We start from the raw sequence: 6,737 nt of genomic DNA on the forward strand, positions 1-6,737 counted from the left end.
AAGTATGAGTCTCTATGCTGATAGTTGGTTTACGGAGAAATGGAGTAGGAGGGGGGGATTGTTCCTGGGAAGGAATTTTTGGAGGGGGGTTCCATAGTGTTTTAAGTGAGCAGGATAGAGTGGGGTTGGAGGGTGGTATAAGTGAGGCTGAGGTGGAAGAGGCAGTTTTAGGGATGAGTACCGGTAAAACACCGGGGATAGACGGTATACCAAATGATTTTTATAGAGCACATTGGAGGTGTATTAGGCAATGCTTTGTTGGGGTATTGAATCATATGTTAACTAGTGGGAAGTTGGCCAAATCACAAAGTACGGGTGTCATAGTTTTGGTGCCAAAGCAGAGGGGGGGAAGAGTTTTGAGTGCTTATCGAACAATATCTCTGATGTGGGCAGATTACAAGGTTTTTGCAAAAATCTTAGGAAATAGACTGAAGAAGGTCAAGGGGTCGGTGATACATGGGGGACAGTTTGGAATTCCGGGAAGGAGTATGCGGGTAGGTCATGGACGGATTAGGGATTTCCTCGAGGGTAGTAGAAAGGGCGGTATTCTAGGTCTGGATTGGGAGAGAGCTTATGATTACATGTATAGGGATTTTTTGCTTGAGAGTATGGTGAGAATAGGTTTTGGAGGGAGGGTGGTGGGATGGGTGAGGACATTGTATGCTGATGCATCGATGAGAGTACAGGTAAATGGTAGATTGGGTAGTCCTGTAAGCATGGGGAGGGGTTTGAGGCAGGGGTGTCCGCTCTCCCAAATACTCTGCATGTATGCAGAATCCTTTCTATGTTCTGGTTAATGGTGGGACGGGAAGGATGGGGGAGAGTGGAGGCTTTTGTGGGAATATTGTGGGTTATGTAGATGATACAACTGTTTTACTTAATGAGATAGAAGATTTAAGTAAAGTGGGAAGGGTACTTGAGATTTTTGGGAATGCTGCTGGGATGAGAGTTAATAAGCAGAAATCACGGTTGCTGGAGGTAGGCGCTTGGGTAGGCGGGACCTTGGGAGAGGAGTTTGGCTGGATAACTGTAGAAAGGCTAAAGATTTGTTGGATTTTGTATTTGGCAAATGCACAGGAGAGCAGGAGGGTTAATTCAGAAATGGTATTGGACAGAGCTTTGAGTAGGCTTAGGAGTTTCCGGGCCGGGGACGTAACCTTGCATCAAAGGGTTGTGGTGGTAAATACGCTAATTTATAGTAAGGTGTGGGGAGTGGCGGAAATTTATCCCTTACGAAGTCAGGATATTATGGAATTACAAGGGAGAGTATTAAGGTATGTGTGGGGTTTTGGGAGGGCGTGGTTGGGCAAAGATGTGGTAATGACTGCGGTAAGACAGGGAGGATTGGGATTGATGACATTAGGATCTAGGGTGAAGGCGCTATATGTTAAGCAGGGGTATATTCGGGCAGGGGGGGAAAGGGGCCTTCGAGTGGGGGAGATGATGGGGGATGTCCGCAAATGGTGGAGTGGTAGGGATTTAGTGGAGTGTGAAGATATGTTGAGGTTTATGATAAAGGTTCGCAATGTTAAAAAACTCAAGGTAAAACGGTTGGTGGGAGTGAGTCGTCGTCAGGAATCACTGCAGGGGTTGCCAGTGTATCCCACATATGATAGACGAGTGATATGGGTGGAATTTAGTAAACTAAGAATACAGGCAAGAGTGAGGGAATTAGTATATAGATTTCTTACGGGGGCTTTGGCATCGAAAAAGGTGCTAAGACAAATGGGTTTTGTGAGAGGCGTCATGCGTTTTTGTGGGGAAGTTGAAACTGCTTTCCATGTAGTATATTTTTGTTCTGCTTTGGAGGTGGTAAGATTGTGGTTGAAGAGGGTTTTCCTTTTATTGGGGGGGGGGTCAGATATCACCCCTTAGGGCTTTAATGTTAGATATGGGAGGGGTGCCCAACGTGGTGGGGAGGGCTATCAGATACATAATAGTTGATTACTTGTATGTCTCTTGGGGGATGAGGGAGGTGGAGGGAAACATTAGGATAAAAGCGTTAGCAGCGTGTTTTTATAGGACAGCGTGTAGGAGCAAACAATTATATGGGGGATGGTGGTCACGGCCATGCTAGCTGTAGATTCGTCTGTAAAAACTTGCATTTGTGGTCACAGTGGTGCCTGTGCTAACCTTCCTATGGTGTAGAAATATACCTAGTTGGATGAATCTTATTGTGGCTAGCTGGTCTAGTGGCTAACGTGACGGGCTGGAGTTTTGAGACTGGCCGGGGGTATGGTTTGGTGGATAACTAGTTTTCCGGAGGGATATCGTGGCCTTACTGTTGCACGTTTACTCCGCTTGGTGATGGGGTGAGGAGGCAAGGGGTTGGTCTCTTCAGTGGTGTGTCCTCTTGGAGTGATTGGATGCCTGATGAGGAAAATTGACTGGTTTGCAGGGTGTTTGATGTGGGTAATACCGTCGGAAGGTTGTATGCCGGATATTGAGTGTATGGGTTTATTGGGGTGTATGTCAGGGGATGGTAAGGCATAATCCTTTTCTGTTCTAGGCATCGGGGTATTAAGTGTAACGTTTTTGTGGAGGTGTGACATGAATGTATATGACTTTGTATGGCTCTGATACTCTGTTTGTATGCAAGTAAATCCGTACATTATGAACTCTTTACGAGAATATATAAGTATTTTATGGGGTTTATATATACCCTTCTATTTGTATGGTAGGTCATATTATATATTGAATGTTAGCCGTCAACATTAACTTTGTGTGTGTGTAGGTGTGTTTGTGGGAACCAATGTCTTAGGTATAGTTCTATTATTGGATGTAATATATATTTAGTTTATTTAGTGTCAAGTCAATTTGAGCATTATTTCAAGTGTAAACCAGTCTGTTCTGTACGAACACATGTGCACATGCACGTATGTGGGTATATGCATGTGTATATATATATATAATATATATATATATATATATATATATATATATATATATATATATATATATATATATATATATATATATATATATATATACATATATATATTATTATAGGACTTATTCCTACGTGTTTTATAATGACTCCGACTGTTTGGGAGTCGGTATGTTTTTTTTCCATAAACTGGTTGGGTTTATTCAGTAGTATTTTGTAATATCAATGTGTTAAAATGTATTTAGTTTTTTGAGTGTGTACTGACATTGTCTGTCACGGTCTTCTGATCTGTTAATTGTCGGCTTCTGATTTTTCTTTTTATGTATTATGTATATGTTTCTTTTAAATAAAATATATATAAAAAAAACTCTCTCTGGGTGTGTTGTCCTGGTATTACCTTGCTCGCCGTCATGTTCACCTAGCAGTAAGTAGGTACCTGGGTGTTAGTCAATTTACACCTTTTACACCTACAGTCACAGTTCACCTAGCAGTCTCCTAGACGAGTAGGCATAGAGAAGTATACATGGAGGGTATATCTAGTGAAGTTTACCTCCAGGAGTATAGCTGGAGAAATATACCTGGAGTAGTATAACTGGAGTCTAACTGGAGCAGTTTACCTGCATGAGATTACCTGGAGTAGTATACCAAGAAGAGCATACCTGGATTACACATGAGGTCCGGTCTATGACCAGACCTCAAGAGGGATCAGGGTCTGATCACCCAGACTGTTACTGCTGGTTGCACGTGAAGCAAAGTACGAGCCACAGCCCGGTTCTTCAGGCATTGACTTCAGGTGCCTGTCAAACTCCATCTTGAAGACAGCCAAGGGTCTGTTGGTAATTTCCCTTATGTATACTGTAAGCGAGTTGAACAGTCTTGGGGAACTGATCAAGTTACATTTAATGTCTCTTAGTGTAATCATGATTCCCCTGCTTTTCATTGGGGGGTTGTCGAACCACCTGCCGAGTCTTATTCTTTCTTAGGGAGTGATATCCGTGTCCAGATTGGGACTTTTTCCTCTAGGAATATTCCAAGTGTATGATGTATCTATCTCGAAAATGTTACATGGAGTACTGGTCAATGGACTTCAACTCTTCCTATTAATTTGTGTGTTTGACTGTACTTACACACTCCCAGCTTTCGGTATAGTTTCACACATTGTTATACAAGAATCAGGCAAAAAAGAAGCATTCGGAACACTAGGAATAATTTATGCCATAACAACAATTGGGATTCTGGGGTTCCTTGTGTGAGCCCACCACATGTTCACCATAGGTATAGATGTTGACACCCGAGCATATTTCACATCAGCAACCATAATTATTGCCATCCCCACAGGAATTAAAATCTTCAGATGATTAAGAACTCTTCAAGGTTCTCAATTCTCGTACACTCCTTCCCTCCTATGAACCTTAGGATTTATTTTCTTATTTACAGTAGGTGGTTTAACAGGAATAATTTTAGCAAACTCCTCAATCAACATTATTCTTCATGACACCTACTATGTTGTAGCCCACTTCCACTACGTCCTATCTATAGGGGACGTATTTGGAATTTTTGGGGGTATTGTCCATTGATTCCCCCTGTTTACTGGATTTTCTCTGAAATCTTCATGATTAAAACCTCATTTCTTTACTATATTTTTAGGAGTAAACTTAACCTTTTTTCCCCAACACTTCCTAGGATTAAATGGTATGCCACGACGATATTCAGACTATCCAGATGCTTACGAATCATGAAATATTGTTTCATCAATTGGATCCCTTATTTCACTAGTAGCTGTTTTCTGGTTCATAATTATTGTTTGAGAGGCTTTAATATCAAAACGTAATATTGCTTCTCCGTCCTTCCTACCTTCATCCATTGAATGACAGCACCCTTACCCTCCTGCTGATCACAGATACGCAGAAATTCCTCTAATTTCTAATTATCTAAAATGACAGATAGATGTATAGGATTTAAGCTCCTACCAGGAAGGAATTACCTTCTTTTAGAGATGCTAACATGAGGATGTTTAGGACTTCAAGACAGCGCTTCTCCACTTATGGAACAATTAACATACTTCCACGATCACACAATATTTATTCTTATTCTCATCACTACACTAGTAGGTTATATTTTAATTAATTCAGCACTAAACTCACTTATTAACCAATTTTTACTTGAAAACCAAGAAATTGAAATTATCTGAACTATTTTACCTGCTATCATCTTAATTTTCATCGCTATACCCTCCCTGCGGCTACTCAATTTATTGGATGAAACTAAGAACTCAAGAATTACAATTAAAACCGTCTGGCATCAATGATATTGATCCTATGAATATTCGGACTTCCTAAATATCGAATTTGATTCCTACATAACACCTATGATATTGACTCAAATTTACGACTTTTAGATGTTGATAACCGAATACCCATTCCTTTTAATACTCAAATTCGTCTTATTATTTCAGCAGCAGACGTAATCCATTCCTGAACTATTCCTTCTTTAGGAGTAAAAGCCGATGCCATCCCAGGACGACTCAATCAAATTAGGTTTCTAGTAAATCGACCAGGCCTATTCTACGGCCAATGTTCAGAAATTTGTGGAGCTAACCACAGATTTATACCAATTTTAATTGAAAGAATCTCGGTAGACTCTTTCTTGAATTGAATTTCTAGAAATTCATAATTAATCTTCTCTCCAGATAACTTATAAAAAATAACATTAGTTTGTCAGATTAAAGTTATCATATTTATGATATTTTTGAATGCCTCAAATAGGGGCCTTACTTTGATTTAATCTTTTTTTAATATTTACTCTAGGGTATATTTTATTTTTTATCATTAACTTCTTCTACAAACTTCCAATTAAAACAGAAACTTTCATTCATAAATCAACAATTCTAGAAAAGTCCTGAAAATGATAACAAGATTATTTTCCATTTTTGAACCATCCTCAAGTATTCTCTCACTCGGTCTAAACTGAATATCAACATTCTTAGGATTTCTATTTGTTCCAATTCTTTTCTGAACTTCACCATCTCGATGACTTTATTTGTGATTTAAAATTGTATCTACCCTTCATAATGAATTTAAGACAATTTTAGGACCCTCCAATCCAGGTTTATCATTTTTATTTGTTTCATTATTTAGCTTCATTCTTTTTAATAACTCTTTAGGCCTTCTTCCTTATATCTTTACCAGATCCAGACATCTAGCAATAACCCTGACCCTGGCTCTACCTTTATGATTATCTTTTATTTTGTTTGGATGGTTAAACCACACTCAGTATATGTTTGCCCACTTAGTACCCCAAGGAACCCCAAATGTGCTTATACCTTTTATAGTTCTCATTGAAACAATTAGAAATATTATTCGGCCAGGTACATTGGCAATCCGACTCACGGCAAATATAATTGCAGGTCATCTCCTTCTAACTTTACTCGGAAGAATAGGATCTTCCTTATCCTCCAAATTATTAATTTTTCTTATTTTAGCCCAAATTCTTCTCCTTATATTAGAATCTGCCGTTGCAATTATTCAATCTTATGTATTTGCAGTTCTCAGAACTCTTTATGCCAGTGAAGTAAATTAATGTCATCACACAGACACCATGCCTTTCACTTAGTTGATATAAGACCTTGACCCTTAACAGGATCAATCAGAGCTATACTTTTAACATCAGGTCTTATTAAATGATTTCATCAATTTAATCCAGATCTTCTCTTTTTTAGATTTATTCCTATTATTTTAACTATAATTCAATGGTGACGAGATGTAACTCGAGAAGGAACACATCAGGGATTCCATACTCAAATTGTTATAAAAGGTCTACCAGTGAAAGTTAACTGTATATTCAAAAGGTC

General features: G+C 39.0%; 3 pseudogenes; all 3 read left to right on the forward strand.

Annotated features, from left to right (window-relative positions):
- Nucleotides 1-3,945: 3,945 nt before the first annotated feature.
- Nucleotides 3,946-4,827, forward strand: LOC128692794 (cytochrome c oxidase subunit 1-like; annotated as a pseudogene).
- Nucleotides 4,828-4,901: 74 nt separating this feature from the next.
- On the forward strand, nucleotides 4,902-5,542 carry LOC138853443 (cytochrome c oxidase subunit 2-like; annotated as a pseudogene).
- Nucleotides 5,543-5,791: 249 nt separating this feature from the next.
- Nucleotides 5,792-6,482, forward strand: LOC138853454 (ATP synthase subunit a-like; annotated as a pseudogene).
- Nucleotides 6,483-6,737: the final 255 nt, after the last annotated feature.

The sequence above is a fragment of the Cherax quadricarinatus genome, chromosome 30, assembly GCF_038502225.1.
Source record: "Cherax quadricarinatus isolate ZL_2023a chromosome 30, ASM3850222v1, whole genome shotgun sequence".
Lineage (NCBI taxonomy): Eukaryota > Metazoa > Arthropoda > Malacostraca > Decapoda > Parastacidae > Cherax > Cherax quadricarinatus.